The following is a 27,396-nucleotide window of genomic DNA, read 5'->3' as shown; positions in this document are numbered from 1 at the left end:
ACCTCAGCCCTCTCTCTTTTACTATTTCCCCTACTTGGCCTCCTCTTCATCTGGGGCTCTTTCTCAGACCTCTGTTTCCTTCCTCTCACTTTCTTTTAATTTTTTTCTATCTCTTGTTCTCCTCCCCATGTTGTCCTACTCTTTTTCTCTATTTCTTCCTCTACTTTCTCCATTTCCTCATCTTCTCACCCTTCTTTTGTCATAGCTTCCCTTCTCTCTATTTCTCCTGTCCCTCTCTCATCTGCTTGCGATAGTCTTTTGTGATTCTTTGGGATGGATACTTTGGGGATGGATGTGCCCCCCAAGCATCTTCTCTGCAGAGCCTATTTCAGCAGATCTCCTTGGGGGTCACATCCTTTTCCCCATTACAGGCTTCATCTTTGGTTCATGCTGACCCCTTGTAGCCCAAACACATCATTTCCTTTGAGGAGGCAGAGAGGTTAGAGAGTGTCCGACCTACCCTCTACGGGAAGACAGAGCTCGTTCGGAAAAAACCGGACCGCAGGTTAGAAGAAAGTCTTAAGTTCAGGCTTTATTGAGAGGAAAGAGCCTCCTGGCGGGCCAGTCGGGAAGAACAGGAAAATGGCCGCCTGCGCTCAGAGGAGCCGGGTTCTGTTATAGGGGGCTGAAGGGCCCAGGGAGTGGGAAGGCCGGGAGAGCCAAGGTGGCGGGCAACGGTTGGTCAGTTTAAACTGCCGGGCAGGGAAGCCGGGCGGCGGGAAGCTGGGGAGAGCTAATGAGGCAGGTGGTGATTGGTCAGCCGGTTGCCTTACGGGAGGTGGCTGCAGCTGGGCGGGAAGACCAGAATGGTATGTAGAGTGAAAGATAAGGGAGCCTCTTTGTGTGTGTGGGGGGGAAGAACTTTCACGACAGGGACAGAGTTTTCCAAACAGAGAGATAAACACATTGTTAGAAATCAAAATCCTATTTATTTATTTCTATCAGAAACACATTTAGGCCAGATTTTCAAAAGACCTCCCTTTTCAGAGCCTCCATTTATAAGGTGCCTTCTTGATTTGTGTTTAAAGCCAGTTAATCATTTTCTGCAAAAAGGTAAAAAACCAATCTGCTCTCATAAAATTGAATGCTTCCTCTTTGAAAATCTTGCAGAAATGTTGGTGGAATTGTTCTATTCAAGACTCAAAAGACCAAGACAATGAAAATCTTTAGGAGACAACAACAAAAATTGCCAATGCTGTGTCTGCTATCTCTAATAGTTTAGATAGAAGATGTTAGAGCCGGCAACTGATAGCACTGATAAATTCCAGGGCTTATATATAAGAAATGAAATAGTTAAAGTAAATCATGCTTAAGGCATGCAAATGCATCATCCCCCACTACTGTTTAATTATATTAGTGAATAGTCCGCAGTCAGACTCCAAGAGAAAAAGCCCCTTGGAGCTGTGTTGGTGGGTGCTTTGTTCATGAAATCAGTGCAAACATGGCCCTATGTATTCAAAACCTTGTAATGCAAATGTTTTCCCCATAATAATGCTAACGACTGTCCGATAATGAAAACTGAGCTACTGGATTATATACCCACAGTTCCCCTCTTTAAAAATTCTGTTTGTTTCTTACACTGTGAATTATTTTATGATAAAATTATGGCTTAAAAATAGTGCTTGTCTGTGTTGTTCTTGACAGAATTTCAAATGCAACCAAATTCTCTGATCCTGCTTGAACCAGACAAGAAATGATTGCTTTCATGTTTTCTTACTGAATCTTACCAGCTGTTTCCTGATTCACAATTTAGTATGTGATCATGACAGTCTTGTCTGTGATTAACCTAAATTAAAGTTTACTTTGTCCACTTTTCTAGATTTTCTTATTGGATGAAAGAGACATCCTTAACATTCAGTGGGAACTGTGTTAATGAAAATGACCCTAGCCAGCCATCCTGGCACTAAATATGTGTGGTTTGCTAATTACAAAAGGAAAAAAAAAATCTATTATGTTAGATTAAAATCTTTATCCCTTAACCAGCAGCAAGCTCAGAGTTTCTTTGTCTGAAAGGTGTCTTCAAATCAATTGTTCTGTGTCAGAGTCCAGGGAATCTGATTTTATACCTGAAAAATTCAACAGAAACTTATATATTTATATATAAATAGAAATTTATATTTTGAAAAATAAAAGGAATATTTTTAAATAAGTAAAGGCATGATCTGAGAATGAAAATGATGCCAGTTCCTTGTTTAAAGTGTGTTAAGTATTTAATTTCAAGTAAAAAGAAAAGAGATAAATATATAAATGATCTTGTGATATTTACATTTGTCCAAATGATCACAACAGGTTTACATTGGAAAGAACTTTAAAGGCCATCTAATGAGTCTCAAATTCAGTTTGCCTCAGAAACACCTGCAGAGCTTGTTAAATAACAGACCATGGGCTCACTCATATTGTTTCTGAGTCCATAGAATTTGCATTTCCAATATGTCCCAGGTGATGCTTTATTGCTATTCTAGGGGTCACACTGAGAGGACCTCTGACTTAGTTCAGCCCTCTTGTTTTACAGACAGGAAACTTACAGTTTCAATACATTGTCCAATGCTAAACAACCTTTGAGTGGTTGAGGTAAGAAAAGAACCTGGTTTTTCTTGCACTCAATTTAATTGTTGGTTTTCCACACCAGTGCTTCTCAAACTCTGATGTGCATACAAATAGCCTAGGAAACGTTTTAAGACACAGCCTGTGATTCAGTAGGTCTGGCGAGGGACCTAGGCTTCTGCATTTATAACCAGCTCCCAGGTACTGCTGTCCTTGCAGTTGGCCCACAGACACACTTCAAGTAGCAAGGTCCTGCATTCTGCTATATAATAGTGTTGTCCTTTTTATTTTAGTTATTTACACTAAAAATGTATAACATATATTCTTTTCTTAATAGACCATTTGAAGAGCAATTTTAGGTTCACAGTAAAATTGAGCAGAAGGTACAGAGATTTTCCATATGCCTTCTCCTCCCCCACTTACACTTCCACAGGCTCTCCCCCTATCAAAATCCAGAACCATGGTGGTGGTACATTTATTACAATGGATGAACAAACATTGACATTTGATTATCATCCAAAGTCCACAGTTTGCATTAGAGTTCATTCTTGGTGTTGTATATTCTGAGTTTTGACAAATGTGTAATGACATGTATCCACCACTACAGTAAAATGCAGAATAGTTTCACTGTCATATAAAGATCCTCTGTGCTCTGCTTCCTTATCCTTTCTTCCCCACTAACCTGACAACCACTTATCTTTTTACTGTCTCAGCAGTTTGGACTTTTCCCGAATTCATATAGTTGGAACCAGAGTATGTAGCCTTTTCAGATTCATTTCTTTTACTTAGTAATATGCATTTAATATCTTCCTTGTGTTTTCATGGCTTGATAGCTCATTTTGTTTTAGTGCTAAACAATATTTTATTGTTTGTATATACCACAGTTTATCCATTCACCTAACTGAAAATATTTTGGTTGCTTCCAATTTGGGGCAATTATTACAAAAGCTACTATAAACATCTTCGAATGGGTTTTTCATGAGCACAAATTTTCAATTCAGTTGAGTAAATACCAAGGAGCATGGTTGTATGGTAAAAATATATTTCCTTTTGTTTTTTAAAAAAACTGCCAAACTATCTTACAAAATAGCTATACTATTTTGGATTTCTACAAGCAATAAACAAGAGTACCTTTTGCTCTCCATACTCCCAGCATTTAGTGTTGTCAGTGGTGTTCTGGATTTTGGCAGTTCTCATAGATGTAAGCAGTATCTTCTTGCTGCTTTAATTCACAATTCCCTAATGACATATGATGTGAAGTATCTTTCCATATTCTCATTTGACATCTGTATATCATCTTTGTGAAATGTCTGTTCAGGTCTTTTGCCCATTTTTAAATCAGGTTATTCTTTTTCTCATTGTTGAGTTTTAAGAGTTCTTTGTGTGTTTTAGATAACAGTCCTTTCAGATATGTATTTTACATATCTATGCTTTGCAGGCTATGACTAATATCATTTTCTTGATAGTAATTTTTTTGAAGGCAAGAAACATAATTGCTTAATTAGAATTTATTATTTCATGAAGTTTAACTTTATTGATTGGCACTAAATATATGTCACAGAAGTATATGAAGTATTAAAAATGTCTTTTAAACTTTCTTTTCATTACTTAAAAAAAGGAGCATACTCTGAATATGTTAGGTATATTTGCAGATGTATTAAATAGCCATTGCTTGTTTTTATATAAAGGTATTCATTTATTCAACAGCATTTATTGTCAAGCACTTTCCCTGTGCTAGAGAGTTGGAATACTAGAATCATAAGACCAAATCTCTGTCATCAAGTCTACTTAAGAAGGTAAGTGTAAAATAAAATACAGTGTAATATGGTAGATGTTAGCCCAAGCAGTATACACAGAAATGAAAGAACTTCTAGAGGAAAGAAGTATTTATGAATGACTTTCCAGACAAGGTGACTTCTGAGCTAGGTTTGAAAGTATATATGGGAGTCTGACAGATTTGGGGTGGGGGGGGAAGTTGGAGAGAGACAAACATTTCAGAATGAGATGTAGTAGAATTTAAGATATCATGATCAGGATCATGGTGGACAGGAGGCTGGACTAGATTGCATCTCCGGATAGAGCAGTGGCCAGTGGCTTACATTGTGAATTTTACCTCCAGATTACCGCAAAGAAAAACCAGCAATCCCGAGAGGACCCACAGACCCTCTGAAGGAAGCTTATTGCTCCTGCAGGATCTAGGAGACCCCCCAAAACTGTGAGTGTCCCAACTGCAGAAGTTGGAAAGGGAGAACTTCCACTCCTGAACACACACTCCTACTGGAGAAGCTGAAGCTTGGTTTGAGGGAGAAGGATCCAACTTTACCTGGAGCAGAGTCCGTTTGGAGAGCTGAGCAAAATACAGGGGTAGAGGGAGCAGCAGAAAGGCCCTGGGAGCTCGCTGGGTCCCCTAGCAGCCCATTCCTGCCTGGCACCACAGAGATTCAATGGGAGAGGAGCCGGGGGTAAAACTCCACAGGGAGAAGGAAATCTTTAGCCAAAATTTGTAACAATATGAATGGGGTGAGAAACTTCCTGGCCAGTACACAGGGGAGGGGGCAAATCTGATGTGCAGACTCTACAAGCTGGGGAAGAACCAAGCCCTTTTCTTTCACATCTGGGAGATGGGTAGCCAAGGTTTTCAAGCACATGTTGCTCTCTGCCTGGAAACTGTCTGGGAGCTGTAGAGAAGGGAGAATGGTGAGAGTGAGCCTGGCCCTTTGGTTTGTGAGGGAGCTGGATGAGGCCTGTGACTGTTGGCTTTCTCCCACTTCCCTGACATTCTGTATGACTCAGCAAAGGCAGCCATAATCCTCTTAAGTACACAACTCCAGTGGCCTGAGAATCTCAACTCCATACCCCACAGCAACCACAGCAAGACCCCCGCTAAGGAGAGTCTGAGCTTAGACATGCATAGCACCATTCCCACCTGATGGTCCTTCCCTACCCACCCTGGTAGCAGAAAACCTAGGGCACATAATCCTGGGAGTTCTAGGGCCCCATCCACTGCCAGTTCCTCCCCATAATACCACAGCTGATGCTCTCTGGAAATTATTACCTCCTGGCAGGAGGCCAGCCAGCACAAAAATAGAACATTAAACCACCAAGGCTAAGAACCCTCATGGAGTCCATTGCACACCCACCACTTCTGCCAGAACAGGAACTGGTATCCATAGCTGAGAGACCCATAGACAGTTCACATCACAGGATACTGTGCAGACAACCCCTAGTCCAGCCTGGAGCTGGGTAGATCTGCTGGGTGGCTAGACCCAGAAGAGAGACAACAATCACTGCAGTTGGGCTCACAGGAAGTCACATCCATAGAAAAAGGTGGAGAGAAGAGAGAACACCCTATGGGATAAAAGAATCTGAACAACAGCCTTCAGCCCCAGACCTTCCCTCTGACAGAGTCTACCCACATGAGAAGGGACTAGAAAACCAATCCTGGTAATATGTAAAAACAAGACTCCTCAATACTCCCCCAAAATCACACTAGTTCACCAGCAATGGATCCAAACCAAGAAGAAATCCCTGATTTACCTGAAAAAGAACTCAGGAGGTTAGTAATTAAGCTAATTGGGGAGGGACCAGAAAAAGGTGAAGCCCAATGCAAGGAAATCTAAAATATGATACACAAAGTGAAGTGCGAAATATTCAAGGAAGTATATAGCTTAAAGACAAAAATAGTCAAAAATTCAGGAAACTTGGGACACACTTTTAGAAATGTAAACTTCTCTGGAAAGTCCCAGCAGAATTCAATAGAATTGAACAAGCAGAAGAAATAAATTCCGAGCTCAAAGAAAAGGTCTTCCAATTAACCCAATCCGACAAAGACAAAGAAAAAATAATAAGAAAATATGAACAAATCCTCCTAGAAGTCTGAGATTATGTTAAACAACCAAACCTAAATCAGTGTTCCTGAGGAAGAAGAGAATTCTAAACTCTTGGAAAACATATTTCAGGGAATAATCGAGGAAAGCTTTCCCAGCCTTGCTAGAGACCTAGACATCCAAACAAAAGAAGCACAAAGAACACCCGGGATATTCATCACAAAAAGATCTTTGCCTAGGCACATTGTCATCAGGTAATCCAAAGTTAAGATGAAGGAAAGAATTTTAAGAGCCATGAGACAGAAGCATCAGGTAACCTGTAAAGGAAAACCTATCAACAGCAGATTTCTCATCAGAAATCCTGTAAGCTAGAAGGGGTTGGGGCCCTACCTTCAGTCTCCTCAAACAAAACAATTATCAGCAAAGAATTTTGTATCCTGCAAAAGTAAGCATCAAATATAAAGGAAAGATATAGGCTTTCAGACAAACAAATGCTGACTATGAGAACTGCTCAAAGGAACTCTAAATCTTGAAACAAATGCTGGAAACACATCAAAATAGAATCTCTTTAAAGTGTAAATAACACAAGACCTATAAAACAAAAATACAAGTTAAAAAAGCAAAAACATAAAAACAAAGTACATGGGCAAAAAAGTGCACAATAAATGCAATGGTACCTCACACTTCAACACAAACGTTGAATGTAAATGGCCTAAATGTTCCGCTTAAAAAATACAGAACTGCAGAATGGATAAAAATTCACCAATAAACCATCTGCTGCCTTCAGGAGATTCACCTAGCACACAAAGGCTCACATAAACTTAAAGGGGTGAAAAAGGTATGTCATGCAAATGGACACCAAAAGTGAGCAGGGGTATCTATTCTTATACCAAGCAAAATAAACTTTAAGGCAACAGTGGTTAAAAGAGACAATGAGGGACATTATTTAATGGCAAAAGGCCTTGTCCAACAAGAAAATAGCATAATTCTAAACATATATGCACCTAACACTAGAGCTCCCAAACTTATAAATCAGTTACTAATAGACATAAGAAATGAGATAGACAGCAACAAGATAATAGTGGGGGACTTTAATACTCCACTGATAGCACTAGACAGGTCATCAAGACAGAAAATCAACAAAGAAACAATGGATTTAAACTATACCCTGCAACAAATAGACTTAACAGATATATACAGAACATTTCATCCCACAACTGCAGAATACACATTCTATTCAACAGTACATGGAACTTTCTCCAAGATCAACCATATGATAGGCTACAAAACAAGTCTCAATAAATTTAAAAAAATCAAAATTATATCAAGCACTCTCTCAGACCACAGTGTAATAAAACTGAAAATCAACTCCAGAAGGAACCTTCAAAATCATACAAATACATGGAAATTAAATAACCTGCTTCTGAATGAGCTTTGGGTCAAAAAATGTAATCGAGATGAGAATTTAAAAATTATTTGAACTGATTGACAATAATGACACAATGTATCAAAACATCCGAGATACAGCAAAGGTGGTGCTAAGAGGAAAGTTCATAGCTCCAAATGCCTACATCAAAAAGTCTAAAAAAGCACAAACTGACACTCTAAGGTCATACCTCAAGGAGCTAGAGAAATAAGAACAAACTAAACCCAAACCCAGAAGAAGAAAGGAAATAACCAAGATCAAAGCAAAACTAAATGAAATTGCAACAAACAACAACAAAAACAATACAAAATATAAATGAAAGAAAAAGCTGTTTCTTTGAAAAGATAAATAAAATTTGTAGACCTTTGACAAGATTAACCAAGAAAAGAATACAGAAAATCCAAATAACCTCACTAAGAAACAAAACAGGAGATATTACAACTGCCACCACTGAAATACAAAAGATCATTCAGTGCTACTATGAACACCTTTATGCACATAAACTAGAAAACCTAGAAAAGATGGATGAAGTCCTGGAAAAATATAACATTTTAGCTTAAATTAGAAAGAGTTAGATACCCTGAACAGACCAATAACAAGCAGTGAGATTAAAATGGTAATTAAAAAATTATCAACAAAAAAAGTACAGGATCAGATGGATTCACAGTAGAATTAGAATTCTACCAGACATTCAAAGAAGAATTGGTACCAATCCTTTGGACTCTATTCCACAAGATAGAGAAAGAAGGAACCAACTCTAATTCATTCTATGAAACTAGGATTACCCTAATACCAAAACCAGGGAAGGACATAACCAAAAAAAAAAAAAAAAAAAACTGCAGGCTGATATCCTTGATGAACATAGATGCTAAAAGCCTTAAAAAAATACTTGCTAACTGTATTGAACAACATATCAAAAAGATTATCCACCATGATCAAGTGTGTTTCATACCAAGAATGCAGGGATGGATTAACAGATTCAAGTCAATAAATGTGATATACCACATAAACAGAATTAAAAACAAAAATAACATGATCATTTCAATAAATGCAGAAAAAGCATCTGACAAAATCCAGCATCTGTTTATGATTAAAACTCTCAGCAAAATCAGCATACAAGGGACATACCTTAATGGAATAAAAGCCATCTATGACAAACTCACAGCCAACATAATACTGAATGGGGAAAAGTTGAAAGCATTCTCTCTGAGAACTAGTCCAAGACAAGGATCCCACTCTCACCACTCCTCTTCAACATAGTACTGGAAGTCCAGGCCAGAGCAATCAGATAAGAGAAAGAAAGAGCATCCAAGTCAGTAAAGAGGAAAAAAAGTCGAACTGTCGCTGTTTGCTGACAATATAATTGTTTACCTTGAAAACCCTAAGGACTCCTCCAGAAAGCTCCTAGAACTCATAAAAGAATTCCGCAAAGTATCTAGATACCAGATTAATGTACACAAATCAGTAGCTCTTCTATACACCAACAGCAACCAAGCAAGTTCAAATTGTTTGAGTTCAAATCAAGTTGAGTTCATACCAAGAGTTCAGCCCCTTTTACAATACCTGCAAAAAATAAATAAATAAATAAAAGACTTAGGAATATACCTAACCAAAGAGTTAAAAGACCTCTACAAGGAAAACTACAAAACACTGCTGAAAGGAATCACAGATGACACAAATGGAAACACATCCTATGCTGATAGATGGGTAGAATCAATATTGTGAAAATGACCATACTGCCAAAAGCAATCTACAAATTTAATGCAATCTCCATCATTTTTCACAGAATTACAAAAAACAATTCTAAAATTCATATGGAATATAACCAAAGCAAGACTAAGCAAAAAGAACAAATCCAGAGGCATCACAGTACCTGATTTCAAACTATACTGTAAGGCCATAGTCACCAAAAATAGGCACATAGACCAAAAGAACAGTATAGAGAACCCAGAAATAAACCCAAATACTGACAGCCAACTGATCTTTGACAAAGCAAACAAAAACAAAGTGGGGAAAGGAAACCCTTTTCAACAAATAGTGCTGGAATAATCGGCCAGCCACATGTAGGAGAATGAAAGTGGGTCCTCAACTCTCACTTTTACAAAAATCAACTCAAGATGGATTAAGGACTTAAATGTAAGACCTGAAACTATAAAAATTCTAGAAGATAACATTGGAAAACCCCTTCTAGACATTGGCTTAAGCAAGGATTTCATCACCAAGAACCAAAAAGCAAATGCAATAAAAACAAAGATAAATAGCTGGGACCTAATTAAACTAAATAGCTTTTTTACTGCAAAAGGAACAGTCAGTAAAAGATTAAACAGGCAACCCACAGAGTGGGAGAAAATTTTCACAACCTGTATATGTGACAAAGGACTAATATTCAGAATCTATAACAAACTCAAATCAGTAAGAAAAAAAACCAAACAAACAATCCCAGGAAAAAGTGGGCTGAGAACATGAATAGACAATTTTCAAAAGAAGATACACAAATGGCCAAAAAGCATATGAAAAAAATGCTCAACATCACTAATAATCAGGGAAATGAAAATCAAAACCATAATGTGATACCACCTCACTCTTGCAAAAATGGCCATAATCAGAAAATCCAAAAATAGTAGATGCTGGTGTGGATGTGGTGAACAGGGGACACTTCTACACTGCTGGTGAGGATGTAAACTAGTACAACCACTATGGAAAACAGTGTGGAGATTCCTTAAAGAACTAAAAGTAGAAGTATAATTTGATCCAGCAACCCCACTACTGGGTATCTACCCAGAGGAAAAGAAGTGATTATTCAAAAAATATACTTGCACATGCATGTCTATAGCAGCACCGTTCACAATTGCAAAATTGTGGAACGAACTCTAATGCCCATAAATCAATGAATGGATAAAGAAACTGTGATATACACACACACACACATATATGTGTATATATATATGCATACGATGGAATACTACTCAGTCATAAAAAGAAGTGAATGAACAGCATTTGCAATGACTTGGGTGAGATTGGAGACTATTATTCTAAGCATAGTAACTCAAGAATGGAAAACCAAGCATTGTATGTTCTCGCTGATATGTGGGAGCTAAGCTATGAGATGCAAAGGCATAAGAATGATGCAATGGACTTTGGGGACTTGGGGGGAAGAACGGGTGGGGAGGGAGGGATAGGAGACTACAAATTTGGTGCAGTGTATACTGCTCGAGTGATGGTGCACCAAAACTCACAAATCACCACTAAAGAACTTACTTATGTAATCAAATACCACCTGTACCCTGATAACTTATGGAAAATAAATAATATAAAAATTTAAAAAAAGAATTTAAGACTAGAAGAGGAACTACCTGAAGGTGAAATCTTGAAGAAGGTTTACATTTAGGGAGCTAAAGAAAAAAGAGAAATAAAATAGAAATAGAACATTTTCAGAGACTTGGGAGAAACTAACATTCAAAGCTAACTTTAAAAATGGAATAGAATTACCTATTGGTTGCACTTATACTCCAGCAGACATAAGTAATGAGCATCTAACTTCTCATCAGTTTTTAGTCCATCTGAAAGTCAATTAACCATAGATCAATGAGATTCATTGTTAAAGCAGACAAACTGGCTAAACTTCAGGGATTCAGACAAGTTTAAAAGTTATAATTTTAAAAACAACATCTCTTTTTAGCTATTAAAGTGTAAAGTAGTATATAAATTTTATTTTAAGTGTAATGTGCTTTAAAGCAATTTAATAACACAGAATCAACTGACTAAATTTTAAGCTTCAAGAGGGCAAGGACTGTAAGTTGAATTAATAAACTCCTAAAGATTAATTAACTAGTATTTTTACTTGATCTTTACTTCCTTAAAAACATATATATATATATATATATATATGGTTTCTTTTTTTTTTTTTTTAAAGAAATGTCTTCTTTTCTCTACGTTTATTCACAATGCAGCTCAGTTGCAAGCCCCTACTCTTTTTGGCAGCCTCCTTCTCTTTAGGGAGCTATCTTTCTCTGACTCAGACATTTCTGCCTTTCCTTCTCTCTCGTGTAAGACCTCTACCTAAATTTTCCAGCTATATTTCAGCTAAAAGATCCCTTCTTTCCTGTTTGTGTAATTCATTTCTCTCCAGTTTATTTTTTCCTCTGCAGTTTCCCTGTCTCTCCTTGGAAGAAAGAACTCTTACACAACTTTCTCAGCTCTCAACAAATCTGAGCACAGTGATTTAGAGGTATGTTGAGATTTTTTTTCTCAGATATGACTTTTTAGATTGAGAATGAATTTCCAGAATCACTCAAATGGAAACTTAAATACATTAACTTATTATGTGTTAATTAACTGATTTTTGTTTTCTATCTAAATTTGTTATCATCATTAAACATTAAATATAAAACATTGTTATCAATTTAAGGATTATTCAGTATTTAACACAGTTAAATTATATTTATGGACTGACTATCATGTCAATTCAGAAATCATCAGCTATTAAAATTAAAATATAAATATTGACAATTAAACTCAATGTCACTGAGCAGAAAGAAAGAAATAATAAAAACTAAGAACATTTATCAGTGGAATTGTAAACAGGAAAGCCATCAAGAAAATTCATTTGAATAAAAAGGTGGTTCTATTAAAAAATCAAATTTATAAATCTCTACTAAGATTGATGGGAAAGCAAGATGGAGAAGGCACAAATCACCAGCATCAGAAATAAATCAGGGGCTATCAACACAGATCCTATAGATGTCAAAAGCATAATAAGGGAATACCACAAATGACTTCATGCTCATAAATTTGACAAACTAAAGTGCAATTTTACATATATATATACACACATATATATATAAACTCAGAAGAAATGAACTTGAAAATCCACAAGCTACCAAACTCAACCAAGATAAAATAAGCAAACTAAATAGTCCTTTAAACACTAAAATGAATTAGCAATTTAAAAGCTCATGAGAAAGAAATCACTGGGCACGTATGGTTTCACTGAAGAATTCTACCAGACATTCGCATAACAAAATCCAATTTTATACAATCTCTTCCAGAAATAAAAGAGGAAAGAAGATTTCTCATCTCATTTTATCAAGATAATACTACCCTGAGACCAAAATCAGACAAAGACAAAACAGAGAAAGAAAACTACAGGTCAGTATCTCTCAGGAACTTGGATGCAAAACTCCTCAACAAAACATTAGCAATTGAATCCAGCAATGTTTAAAATTATTACAAGCATGTCCAAGTGGTATTTATTCTAGGTATGTAAGCCTGGTTCAACATTTGAAAAATCAATGTAATCTACCATATACCCAGGCTAAGGAAGAAAACTCATATGAGCATATCGATTAATGCAGAAAAAACATGTCATGACATCAATCGATCATAATAAAAATCCTCACCAAGCTAGGAATAGAAGAGAAGCTTCTTCAACTTGATAAAAATACATCTACAAAACACCCGTAGTTAATATACTTAATGGTGAAAGACTCAGGCAAGGATGTTCATTCTTACCACTCTTATTCAAATGTAGTACTCAAAGTTCTAGCCATTTCAGTAGCACAAAAAAAAAGAAAGAAAGAAAGAAAGAAAGAAAGAAAGAAAGAAAGAAAGAAAGAAAGAAAGAAAGAAAGAAAGAAAGAAAGAAAGAAAGAAACTCATACATATTAGAATGGAATAAAGCTGTCTCTTTTTGCAGGTGACAGGCTGTCTGTGTAGAAAATCCTAAGGAACACACACACACACACACACACACACAACTGCTAAAACTAGGAAGTTCAGCAAGGCTGTAGGACACAAGATTAACAAAGAAAAGTTCATCACATTTCTATATACAAAGAGAGAACATGTGGAAGCCAAAATTAATATTACAATGTCATTAGAATCTTTCAGAAACAAAAGGAACACTTAAATATAAACTTAACAATACAGCATCTGTATGCTGAAAGTTATAAAATGATGATTTAAAAAAATCAAAGACCTAAATAAATGGAAAGACATGCTTGCTGATTTATGGACTGGAAATCTCAACATAGTAAAGAAATTAATTCTTTCCAAATTAATTCATAGGTTTAATGCAATTCCTATAAAAATTCTAATAAGCATTTTTTGTAAGCTTACAGAGGACAAGCTTATTCTAATATTTACATGAAAAGGCATCAATCCTAGAATAGCTAAAACCATCTTGTAGAAGGAATAAAGTAAAAGGACTCACTTTACCCAATATTCAGTCCCACTATGTAGATAGAGTGTAATGAAGACAGTGTGATATTGTGAATAGATAAATATAAAGATCAAGGGAAGAGCATAGAGAACCCACACAAATAGACCCACACAGTACATGCTCAACTGATATTTGACAAAGGTGCAAAAGTAGTTCAATGGAGATGGGTAGCTTTTTCAACATATGGTGCCGGAACACAATAGGAAAACAAGAATCTCAACATAAATCTTATACCTTATACAAAAATTAACTCAAGAGTGGGTCACAGACTTAAATGTAAAACATACAACTATGAAACTTTTAGGAAAAATATAGGAGGAAACCTTGAAGGTCTAGGGTCAGGCATGAATTCTAAGACTTGACACCAAAATGACAATCCATATGAGATAAAATTAATAAATTAGACTTCATCAAAGTTTTTAAGTTTTTCCATCCAGTGTGGTGGCTCATGCCTGTAATCCTAGCACTTTGGAAGGCCGAGGCAGATGGATCGCCTGAGGTCAGGAGTTTGAGACCTGCCTGGCCAACATGGCAAAACTCCATCTCTACTAAAAGTACAAAAAAATTAGCCAGGCATGGTGGTATGTGCCTGTAATCCCAGCTACTCAGGAAGCTGAGGCAGGAAAATCTCTTGAACCCAGGAGGTAGAGGTTGCAGTGAGCCGAGACTGCACCATTGTGCTCCAGCCTGAGTGACAGAGCAGGACTCCATCTGAAATAGTAAAAATAATATTTAAAAAGGTTTAACAATTTTTTTCAGTGAAAGACCCTTTTAAGAGGATGAAAAATTAAGCTACAAACTAGGAGAAAATATTTTCAAACAATCTGTCTAACAAAGGTCTAGCATCTAGAATATATTAAGAACACTCAAAACTCAACAGTAAACAAATAATCCAAATAGGAAAAGACATGGAGCTTGGTGTGGTGATATGCACCTGTAATCCCAGCTACTCAGAAGGCTGAGGTGGGAGCATCTCTTGAGCCTGGGAGTTCAAGACCAGCCTGGACAATGTAGAGAAACCCTGTCTCAATAAAAATAAAAGTAAAAAAAGAAATAAACAGGTATTTAACCTAAGAGGATATATAATTAACAGATAAACACATGAAAATATATCAGTCATTAGGGAAATATATTATAGAAATGACTACATATCTATCAGAAATGACTAATAGCAACAAGACTAAATGCTGGCGGGGACTCAGAGAAACTAAATCACTCATACAGTGTTGTTGGGAATGAAAAATGCTACCACCACTATGTAAAACAATTTGACATTTTCTTATGAAATTAAACATGCAACTCACATACAATGCAGAAACTATAACCTTGGGCAATCCCAGAGAAATGAAATTTCATGTTCACACAAATATTTTTCATGGATGTTTTATTTATGGTAATCAAAAACTGGAAACAACCCACATGTCCTTCAACAGATGAACAGCGAAGCAAACTGGTACATCCATATATCATAGAATATTACTCAGTAAAAGAATACTTATGACAATGTGGATGAATCCCTGGGGAATTATACTGAGTGGAGAAAGTCAATACTAAAAGGTTAAATATTGTATAACTTGATTTATAGAACAGTCTTTAAAAGACAAAATTATGGAAATGGAGAACAGGTGACTGGTTGCCACTGCAGGGATGGGAGTAGGTGGGTGTAGCTATGAAGGAGCAATGGAAAGAATCCTCGTGATGATGGAGTTGTTCTTTATCTTGCCGATAGCATGTCAACATCCTGGTTGTGATATTGTTCTATAGTTTTGAAGATGCTACCATTGAGGGAAGCTGGGTAGAAGGTACATAGAATCTCTATTATTAAAACCGTTTGTGAACTTCCAATTATCTCAAATTAAAAGTACAATTTAAAATCATCAGTTCTAATCTTTTCCTATTTTCTAATCATTTGAAAAAAAGTACTGATTCCAAAAGAAGAAGAGGAAGTCAAATTACATAAAATGCTATGGAGAGGAAATGAGGACTTTAATCTATTTTATGCAATACTAATACTTATAATACTAACAATCCATATTACAAACATGAAGCATCAGATGGAATATTGCAAGACCACAGAATATGGCATTGCTTTCTCATTTTATATGGAGCAAGGTGGTGTGTGAGGAACCAAAATAAATTGGGTAGCATGCAATCTCAGTTTCTCCTTATAGAATGTTAATAAAATGGCATTTCTGTCTCAATCTCATTTAAATTATGGCTTTAAGCAGTGTTTATTCTGTTATCATTGATCAGTCTTATTAATGAGTTTTATCCACTGATGATAGTATATCTATTAACATTAAGATAGGTTATGTCAGAAATCAGTTAATTGGATTAATTCTATAATGTAAAGTGAAAATTGTCTCATTTCTTTTATTTACTTATTTATTAAAAATAATTTCAACTTTTATTTTAGATTCTGGATCTACATGTTCAGGTTTGTTACATGAGAATATTGTGCAAAGTTGAGGTTTGGCACATGAATGATTCTGTCACCAAGATTTTGAGCATAATACCCAATAGCAAGTTCTTCAAACCTTGACCCCCTTCCTTCCTTTCCTCTCTAGTAGTCCCAGTGTCTATTGTTGCCACCTTTGTGTCTATGAGTACCCAGTGTTTATTGCCCACTTATAAGTGAAAGCATACAGTATTTGGTTTTCTGTTCATGTATTAATTTGCTTAAGATGATGGCCTCCAACTGCATCCATGTTGTTGCATCTTTTTTATGGCTGTGTAGAATTCCACAATTGGAATTCTATTTTATTTATTTTTTATTTTTATTTCAATAGTTTTGGGGGACCAGGTGGGGTTTGGTTACATGGATAAGTGCTTTAATGGTGATTTCTAAGATTTTGGATCACCCATCACCTGAGCATTCAGTGTAGACTGTACCTATGTAGTCTTTTATCCCTCCCCTTTCCCACCCTTTCCTGCAAGTCCCTAAAGTCCATTGTGTCATTGTTACGCATTTGTGTCCTCATAACTTAGCTGCCACTTATAAGTGAGAACATACCATGTTTGATTTTCCATTCCTGAGTTACTTCACTTAGGATAATGGTGTCCAACTCCATCCAGGTTGCTGCAAATGCCATTATTTAATTCCTTTTTTATGGCTGAGTAGTATTCCATAGTATGTATACATATATATATATGTACACATACATATATTATATCATATATATGTAATATGTATTACATTTTCTTTGTCTACTTGTTGATTGATGAGCATTTAAACTAGTTCCATGTTTTTGCAATTGCAAATTGTGCTTTTATGAACACGCATGTGCAACTGTCTTTTTCATATAATGACTTCTTTTCCTCTAGGTAGATAATAGCCTGTGGTGGGATTGCTGGATCAAATTATCTACTAAATAATCTATAATAAAAGTAGATCTACTTTTAGTTCTTTAAGGAATCTCCATGCTGTTGTCCACAGTGGTTGATATGGTTTGGCTCTGTGTCCACACCCAAATCTCATCTCAAATTGTAATTCCATGTGTCAAGGGAGGGACTTAATGGGAGGTGATTGGATCATGGGGGAGGCAGTTTCCCCCATGCTGTTCTCATGATTGTAAGTGAGTTCTCACAAAATCTGATGGTTTTATCATGCTCTCTCTCTCTCTCCTGCCACCCTGTGAAGAAGGTACTTGCTTCCCTTTCACCTTCCACCATAATTGTAAGTTTCCTGAGGTTTCTCCAGCCATGCAGAATTGTGCGTCAATTAAACTTCTCTTTATAAATTACCTAGTTTTAGATAGTTTGTTATAGCAGTGTGAAACTGGACTAATACAGTAATTATACTAGTTTACATTCCCACCAGCAGTTTAAAAGTGCTCCCTTTTCACCACTCCCATGCCAAAATCTATTACATTTTTTTATTTTTTTATTATGACCATTCTTGTAGAAGTAAGGTGGCGCTGTCACATTGTGGTTTTGATTTGCATTTTCTTGATAATTAATGATGTTCAGCATTTTTTCATGTTTGTTGGCCACTGTATATCTTCTTTTGAAAATTGTCTATTCATATCCTTAGCCCACTTTTTGATGGAATTATATCATTTTTTTCCTCTTGCTGATTTGTTTGAGTTCCTTGTAGATTCTGGATATTAGTCCTTTGTTGAATGCATAGTTTGCAAAAATGTTCTCCCACTCTGTAGGTTGTCTGTTTACTTTGTAGATTATTTATTTTGCTGTACAGAAGCTTTTCAATTTAGTTAAGTCCCAAATATTTATCTGTGTTTTTGTTGCATTTGCTTGTGGGTTCTTGACCATGAACTCTTTGCCTAAGCTAATGTCTAGAAGAGTTTCCTGATGTCATCTTCTAGAACTTTTATGGTTTCAGGTCTTAGATTTAAGTATTTGATTCATCTTGAGTTGGGTTTTGTATAAGGTGAGAGAAGAGGATCCAGTTTTATTCTTTTACAGGTGGATTGTCAGTGATCCCAGTTCCATTTGTTAAATAGGGTGTCCTTTCCCCATTTTAAGTTTTTGTTTGTTTTGTTGATGATCAGTTGGCTTTAAGTAATTGGCTTTATTTCTGGGCTCTCTATTCTGTTCCATTGGTCTATGTGCCTATTTTTATACCAGTACCATGCTGTTTGAGTGAATATGGCCTTTTGGTATATTATGAAATCGGGTAATGTGACACCTCCAGGTTTGTTCTTTTTGCTTAGTCTTCCTTTGGTTATGTGGGCTCTTTTTTGATTCCATATGAACTTTAGGATTTTTCCTAAATCTGAAAAATAATGGTGGTATTTTGATGGTAATTGCACTGAATTTTTATATTGCTTTTTGGTAGCATGGTCATTTTTACAATATTGATTCTGCTCATCCATGAGCATAGGAGTCTTTCAATTTGTTTGTGTTGGCTATGATTTCTTTCAGCAATGTTTTGTTATATTACTGTAGAGGTCTTACACCTCTTTGGTTAGGCATATTCCTAACTGTTGTTGTCGTTGTTGCCTTGCAGCTATTGTAAAAGGGGTTGAGTTCTTGACTTGATTCTCAGCTTGGTTGCTGTTGGTGACTTGTGTACATTGATTCTGTATCCTGAAACTTTAGTGAATTCACTTATCAGATCTAGAAGCTTTTAGGATGATTCTTTAGGGTTTACTAGGTATATGATCATATCATCAGTGGCAGTTTGACTTCTGGTTTACTGATCTGGATGCCCATTATCTCTTTCTCTTCTCTGATTGTTCTTGCCAGGATTTCCAATACTATATTGAATAGAAGTAATACAAATGGGCATTCTTGTCTTGTTCCAGTTCTCAAGGGGAATGCTTTCAACTTTCCTCCATTCTGTTAACTGTTGGCTGTAGGTTTGTCATAGATGACTTTTATTAGCTTAAGGTATGTCCCTTCTATGCTGATTTTCCTAGAGTTTTAATCATAAAGAGATGCCAGCCTTTGTGAAATTCTTTTCTTTGTATCTATTGAGATGATCATATTATTTTGGTTTTTGATTCTGTTTATGTGATGTATCACACTTATTGACTTGCATGTGTTAAACAATCTCTGCATCTCTGGTATAAAACACACTTTTTGATATGCTGTTGGATTTGGTTAGCTAGTATTTTGTTGAGGATTTTTTCATCTAGGTTTATCAGGGATATTAGTCTGTAGTTTTCTTTTTAGCTGTTGTTATATCCTTTCCTGGTTTGGGTATTAGGATTATACTGGCTTCAGAGAATACATTAGGGAGGATTCCCTGTTTCTCTATATTTTAAAAATAGTGTCAGTAGGATTGGGACAAGTTCTTCTTTAAATGTCTGACACAATTCAGCTGTGACTCTATCTGGTCCTAGGCATTGTTGTTGTTGGCAATTTTCAAATTACCATTTCAATCTCACTGCTTGTATTGGTGTCTTCAGAGTTCTATTTCTTCCTGGATTAATCTAGAGGATTGTATATTTCAGAAATGTATCCATATCCTTTAGGTTTTCTAGTTTGTGCATGTAAAGGTGTTCATGGTAGCCTTGAATGATCTTTTGTATTTCTGTGGTATGATTGTAATATTTCCTGTTTCACTTATAATTAAGCTTATTTGAATTTTCTCTCTTCCTTTCTTGGTTAATCTTGCTACTGGTCTATCAGTTTGATTTATCTTTTCAAAGAACCAGCTTTTTTTTTCATTTATCTTTTCTATTTTTCATTGTTGTTTCAATTTCATTTAGTTTTGTGCTAATCTTGCTTATTTCTTTTCTTCTGCTGGGTTTGGGTTCAGTTTTTTCTTGTTTCTCTAGCTCCTTGATGTGTGACCTTAGATTTTCTATTTATGCTCTTTCAGACTTTTTGATATAGGCATTTAATGATACAAAACTTCCTCTTAGAATGGCCTTTGCTGCATCTCAGAAGTTTTTATAGGTTGTGTCCCTATTATTGTTCAGTTCAAATAATTTTTTAATTTCCATCTTGATTTCACTGTTGACCCCATGATCATTCAGAGCAGGCTATTTAACTTCTGTTCATTTGCATGGTTATGAGGGTTTCTTTCGGAGTTGATTTCCAAATTTATTCCACAGTGATCTGAGAGAGTACTTGATATAATTTCAATTTTCTTAAATTTATTGAGACTTGTTTTGTGGCCTGTCATATGGTCTATCTTGGAGAAAGTTCCATGTGCTGATAAAAAGAATGTATATTCTGCAGTTGTTGGGTAAAATGTTCTGTAAATAACTAATATCTGTAAATATCTATTTATTCTAGGACATAGTTTAAGTACATTGTTTCTTTGTTGACTTTCTGTCTTGATGACCTGCCTAGGGCTGTCCGTGGAGTATTAAAGTCCCCCACTATTATTGTGTTACTATCTCTCTCATTTCCTAGGCCTAATAATAATTGTTTTATAAATTTGGATGCCCTAGTCTTAGCTGCTTATATATTTAAAATTGTGATATTTTCCTGTTGGACTAGTCCTTTTATCATTATATAATATCCCTCTTCATCTTTTTTAAACTGTTATTGTTTCAGATTCTGTTTTGTCTGATATAAGAATAGCTACTTCTGCTCACTTCTGGTGTCCATTTACATGGAATCTTCTACCCATTTACCTTAAGCTTATGTGAGTCCCTATGTGTTCATTGAGTCTCTTTAAGACAGTAGATACTTGGTTGCTGAATTCTTATCTATTCTGCCATTCCATATCTTTGAAATGTAGCGTTTAGGCTATTTACATTCAGTGTTAGTATTGACATGTGAGGTTCTGTTCTAGTCATCATGCTGGTTGTTCTTGATGTTGCCTGAATGGCTTGGTTTTTGTTTGTTTTGTTTTGTTTTGTTTTCCATTGTGTTACTGTTTTATAAGCCCTGTGAGATTCATGCTTTAAGGAGGTTCTATTTAGGTGTGTTTCAATTTTGTTTCAACATTTATAGCTTCTTTTAGCTTTTTTTTTTTTTTTTTTTTTTTTTTTGTAGTGCTGTCTTGGTAGTGGTAATATCTCTTAGCATTTTTTTGTTGCATTCATTTCTGAGGCTTCATTTGGCTTGATACAAAATTCTTGACTGGTAATTATTTTGTTTAAGAAGGCTAAAGATAGGACCTCAATCCCCTCTAGCTTGTAGGTCTTTTGCTGAGAAATCTGCTGATATTTCTATCATTTTTCCTGTATAGCTTACCCGATGCTTTTGCTTCACAGCTCTTAATATTCTTTCCTTCATCTTGACTTTAGATAACTTGATGGCTGTGTGCCTAGGCAATTATCTTTTTGCAATGAATTTTCGGCTGTTCTTTGAGATTCTTGAATTTGAATGTCTACATCTCTAGCAAGGCCAGGGAAGTTTTCCTCAATTAATCCCTCAAATAAGTTTTCCAAACTTTTAGATTTTTCTTCCTCAGGAACACCAATTATTCTTAGGTTTGGTTGTTTAACATAACCTGAAACTTCTTGAAGGCTTTGTTCATTAGTTTTTAAATTCTTTTTTCTTTGTCTTGTTGGACTGTGTTAATTTGAAAGCCTTGTCTTCAAGCTCCAAAGTTCTTTCTCCTACTTGTTCAACTCCTTTGTTGAAACTTTCCAGTGTAATTCGCATTTCTTTTAGCTCATCTTTCATTTCTAGAAATTGTGATTGTTTTTTATTTATGATATGTATTCCTCTGGAGATATTTTCATCCATAGTCTATGTTCTTTTTAAAATATCTTTAAGTTTGTTTTCATCTTTCTCTGGTGCTTTCTTGAGTAGCTTAACAATCCACCTTGCAAGTTCTTTTTCTGGCAATTCAGAGATTTCTTCTTGGTTTGGATTTATTGCTGGTGAGCTAGTGTAATCTTTTAGGGGTGTTACAGATTGTGTTTTGTCACATTACCAGGTTTGTTTTTCTAGTTCCTTCTCATTTGGGTAGACTATATCAAAGGAAAGATCTGGGACCCACGAACTGCTGTTGCATTATTTTTTTTGTACCACGGGATGATCCCTTGATGTGGTGCTCTCCATCTTCCCTTAGGGATGGGGCTTCCTGAGAACCATACTGCAGTAATTGTTATTGCACTTCTTTGTTAGCCACCCAGTGGTGCTCCTGGGCTCTGGGCTCGTACTGGGGTGTGTCTACAAAGGGTCCTGTGATGTGATCCATCTTCAGGTCTCTCAGCTGTGGATACCAGCACCTGTTCCAGTGGAGGTAGCATGGGAATGAAGTGGACTCTACAAGAGTTTCCAATTGTAGTTTTGTTTAGTGAACTGGCTTTTTTGAACATTGTTTATGCTAGCAGTGAGGTTGTCACACGGACAGACTCAGGACCTCTGTTTAGCCAGGATGTTATAGGTGGTGGAATTAGCTGTTGTCTCCTCCTTCAATGGAGCAGGGTTGTTCCGTTATGAATTGCTGTAATGATTTGAGTTGGTTGGCCTCCAGCCAAGTAGTAGAGCTCTCAAGAAAGTGTCAGCTGCAGTAATATAGGGGCCCATGAGCTTGCCCTAAAGTTGCTGGGTAAGTATTAAGTTTTCTCAAGTGATGAGTGGGGCCACAGAGCTTCCACAGTTTATGCCATTTGTCTTTGGCAACCAGGGTAGGTAGGGAAAGACCATCAATGGGGTAAAAGTAATATGGACTTTGCTGCTTTGTACAGGTTGCCAGGGAAGTGGGAGAAAGCCAGCAATGACAGTCCTCTCCTAGCTCCCATGCAGCCAGCAAGGCCAGTCTCACGCTTACTGTGCTCCCTTAACAGGCAACAGAGCTGAATTTATATTCAGGCCTCTAGTGCACAGGCCTGACATCTTGCCCCAGGTGACAAGCATCCCTGCTGAGAAAGCCCCTGCCTGCCACAATTTCTGTGCTGGGGTCTGCACTTCCCACCCCACGCCACCCCAGATTCTGCCTAGGAAAGTCCGTGCTCAATCGAAATTATTCCAAAGTTCATTTGTAAATCTCCTTCTCCCATGGCCCTTCCCAGTTCCACTGGCTGCCCTGTGCGATAAAGTCAGAAATGGCTTTCCTGGGAATTGGGAGTGCCTACAGGGCTCTTCGCACTGCTTCTTCTACTTTTATATTTTTCTTGGCCCTCTAAATTTGTTTCAGCTCTATGCAAGGTTAAATCCTTCTCCTGTGACCAGGATTTTCAGGTTCCCAGTAGGGATGTGTGTTCGGCGGTGGACTTTCCCCTCTGACACTTTGGGAACTCATAGGTTTTCAGCTGTCTCATGGAGTTTGAGGCAGAATCCACTTCTTCTAAAAGGTCTGTGAATTCTTTCAGGTTTTCTGGTATGTTCCTATGGTAGTTCTTGAAGTAAAAGTTCATGATTTGAGTCTCCACCTGATATTCTGTCTGTGTCAGTGGGAGCTGCAGGTTAGCCCTGCCTCTTATCTGCCTTTATATTTTCTGAAAATCTCATCATTTCTGTGCAAAGAAAACAACTGTAAAAGTACAATATAGAAGTTGAAGCTTGGGATTGGATGCGAATGTTATAGAACCTTTATTCTTTTCACCATTTTGTATGAACCTTGATACAATACCATGGCATTTCATGAGGCAGTGTTATAAAGAACCAATCATTTTCAAAGTCAGTGTGAGGATTTGCCCAATGTGAACTTGCAGTTTGTAGTTGTTTCTACCTCATGAAGCTCAGGCTGACAAATTGCTTGAGTGCATATGTTTATTGTTAATATTCTGAAGAGCTTAAGAAAGGTGCTGGGATTTTTCCACCTGCATATTAGTTAATTTGGGACATCATTTTTTATGTCCATCCAAACACTTTCATTTTAGATATTGAGTAAAATCTAATGCCAGGCAAAATGTCTGCTCATGAATCTGAACTATCTCTTTCCCTGTTCTTCCAGAGTCTGGACACTCTTGTGTATGTATGCATGTGGTATGTGTGTGTGTGTGTATGTGTCTGCATGCACACATGCATGCAAGTACATGTGAGTGTTGAAGAGGGGAGGGCCAAAGGAATAATTAAGAAGGTGATCCTACCACATGTGAACTATTGGTAAACTGATCTTCAACTTCCTTGAAATTCTAAGAACCACTTTCATTAATTAGAAAATAATATTCATCTTAGCAAAAAGTAGTTATATCAAATTGAATAAGTTCTACAGTTGTAAAGCAATGTTTGATCTATCTGTGAATGTTGATAAATTCTCAAACATAATAGAGTTATCAGTTTTTTCAGATAACTTTTGTAACTTTAGGCTTCAATCTTGAAAATTTTTTAAAAATTAAGATAGCTGGCTTTGATCATACCCCACCTCCAATTTGACCAATGAGTGGCATAAGAAAAATATATGTAAGATCTTGAAATGTGAAGACAAAAAACCTTTGTATATATATTCCTGCTCCTCCTGCTCTCTAATTCCACAGAGGTACCATGAACATATATAATAAACCTGTTTCCCACAGCACATTTCAAAAGAGGAAACATATTCAGATCAACAAAGAGTGTTTTTAATTTAGCCTGATGAGCTGTATTTCAAATCGCTATGCAGATAGGTGACTTCAGAGTCATTTGCTTACACACACACACACACACACACACACATCTCTACCCATTTGATGATCACAAAGCAAACTCCTCTAATCACAAGATTGCAGGACTGAATTTCTTGGGAGACATGCCATCCAAGAACCCACAACTTCACAGGGAAGTTTAATTACTACATTGCCCCACAGAGCTTACCCTCAACTCTGACAAGCAGATTTCATGTTAGCCTTATAAACAAAATGTCTAAACTCATCCTGTTCAGAATTTTTTAAAAATGGCTGTACATTTTTAAGTACTCAGGCCCAAGATGAAGAATCCTTAAAGAAAACAATTGTACATAAGCTGATGTGGTAATGTCAAATACCAGATACTATGCAGAAAATCTAGTATGAGTTTTCTCCTTCATGTAAAGGTCCAGTTCACTCACCTGAATAAACTGGCCTCTGATATGCATTACACCATGAGTGTGAGATCAGCATTTTATTCCTTGACTAATACCTAATGTAGAAACACGTAAAGCCCATGTTTCTTTAAATAGCTGTGGTTATAATTATTTTAAACCATTATCAAGTGAAAAAGTATTTGAGTATTATCAAGTGCAAAATTTTAAAGTGTGGGTTCCAAATTATGAATTGCTCACATTGGACAAACCACTTCACACCCAGATGCCTGACAATTGCTCTCAAGGACGAGACTGGAAACCCTCTATCCTGACACTTAGGTTTTCTCCTAAACTCTGCAGTTGCTTTGATGTCCAAACAGGAATTGAAAGGTAGATTTAAAAAATAGTAAAGATAACGTAAGAGACTAAAGAATCCAAAGAAACTGAATGTTCTGAGAGTTTCTTTATCTTTTTCAAGCATTAACAGATTGTGATTGTGTTTATATTTTTGGCAAGCATGTTTATTTTGTACTGATGAAAATATTTGGCTTTGAAAAATGTGTTTTGGTCAGGTAGACTCATGACCCAGGCCATTCATCACCGGCATAATGTCAGGACTAAGACATGAGCCCCCAGCATATGCAGCAAACAGCATTTCCTAAAAGAGCAGGTATCTGAGGGTGGTACCACATGGCCCAAGTGTCAATAGCAGCTGCAGGTCCTTGTCTCCTTCCCCACTCCACCCTGTATAGACCTGCAAATTACAGTGTGACTCAGACCTTCCCTACTGCTAACGGAAGAATACACAGGACCACAATCTTGAAAAGTGGGAGGGAGTCTGCTGCAGGTCTGGGCTGACTGTCTTCACCCCCAGCTAGAGTCATCTCTCAGTGGACATTCTTTTCTATTTTATAAGACAGTGCAATGCAATAAATCTGGATGCGTGGCAGTTGTGAGCTGGTGGGGAGTGGGGAGGGGGAAGGAGAACAGATGATGATACATTCCTACTCTTGTCATAAATGACCACAAATTTCTTCCATGGGTCATAGTATAAATGGCAAAGTCCCCAAGTTGTTCTTTGAGTAAGTCTGCATACTGTAACTCACATAGATTAAGAGTCTGTTTACATGCATATGCAGAAAATTCTGTTGCTGGGAGGTAGGTAGGCCAGATGGAACATTTTAGAAAGCCCAAACACAATTTGCTGTCACGTGATGCTATAACATTGCTACTGCTGCACAACAAATAAGGGATAAAAATGTACTCCTTGTTGCACTTTATCTTAGCAACTTACCCTCAAGTCCTCTGTCCCTGTACTGGTGGCTATTTGAACCTTGTATAACATGTACAGAAGGTTGACCACCAGCTGATGTATCTGTGCTATAACAAACAGTATTAACAGTTAGGATCAAATGCAATAATACCCAAAACCTCTTTCCATTTTATCTGACCTGCAGGCTTCCCTGATGCTTAAAACATGCTTGGCCCTTTCTTTATATCCTGGTGCTAGTGGATACAAGTTCCTGATGGAATTTTCCGTATCTTTTGGCTTGTGGGACAATCCCTTCACCAGGTGCATTGCCTGTTTCAGTGGCATACATTTTTGAAATGACTTCCTTTTTTTGTCCAATATTATGGCAGATTTGTATTTTCACAGTTTATACATCTGTATGTCTTCATGGTGATTCAGGCATGTCCTGGCACTTAGTCATTACAGCACAAGAGAATAAGGATTCTCCACGATTTCTCTCATCTTTGAGCCTCAGGCCCCCTTTGTGTGTTTAAGGGTTGAAAGTTAGAGGGGGGTACATTCCTATTAATAGATAAAAGATGAACATAAGAGAAAGGCTATACGAAGATAAGCTCTTACAACACATACATAAAGCTGGCGCTTCACTTCCTACTTTTGGAGTGTCTGGGATGAGCAGGAATGCTAGAGACCCAGCTGCTTCTTCTGTGCTTTGCCATGAAAAACTGCCCCCTCTGAAGTGCCTGTTTTTTTAGATGTCACATGATTCTTGCAGCTGAAGCAGCCCTTCTCCAACTTGGCTCTTTTACATGCAAAATATTTTAAATTATG

At 36.8% G+C, this 27,396-nt stretch overlaps 1 long non-coding RNA gene across 1 annotated transcript in view; it reads left to right on the top strand.

The window, feature by feature from the left end:
• Positions 1-689: 689 nt before the first annotated feature.
• LOC144581568 (uncharacterized) overlaps positions 690-27,396 on the top strand; it is a 35,850-nt gene continuing 9,143 nt past the window's right edge. The window contains exons 1-5 of the long non-coding RNA XR_013532539.1: positions 690-809; positions 4,252-4,340; positions 4,664-4,759; positions 11,946-12,025; positions 12,846-12,945. This is a non-coding gene — a long non-coding RNA (uncharacterized LOC144581568). The remainder of the gene's footprint in view (positions 810-4,251; positions 4,341-4,663; positions 4,760-11,945; positions 12,026-12,845; positions 12,946-27,396) is intronic.

Source organism: Callithrix jacchus, chromosome 2 (genome assembly GCF_049354715.1).
Source record: "Callithrix jacchus isolate 240 chromosome 2, calJac240_pri, whole genome shotgun sequence".
In the NCBI taxonomy this organism is placed as follows: Eukaryota; Metazoa; Chordata; class Mammalia; order Primates; family Cebidae; genus Callithrix; species Callithrix jacchus.
This window is presented reverse-complemented; position numbering and strand designations above follow the sequence as displayed.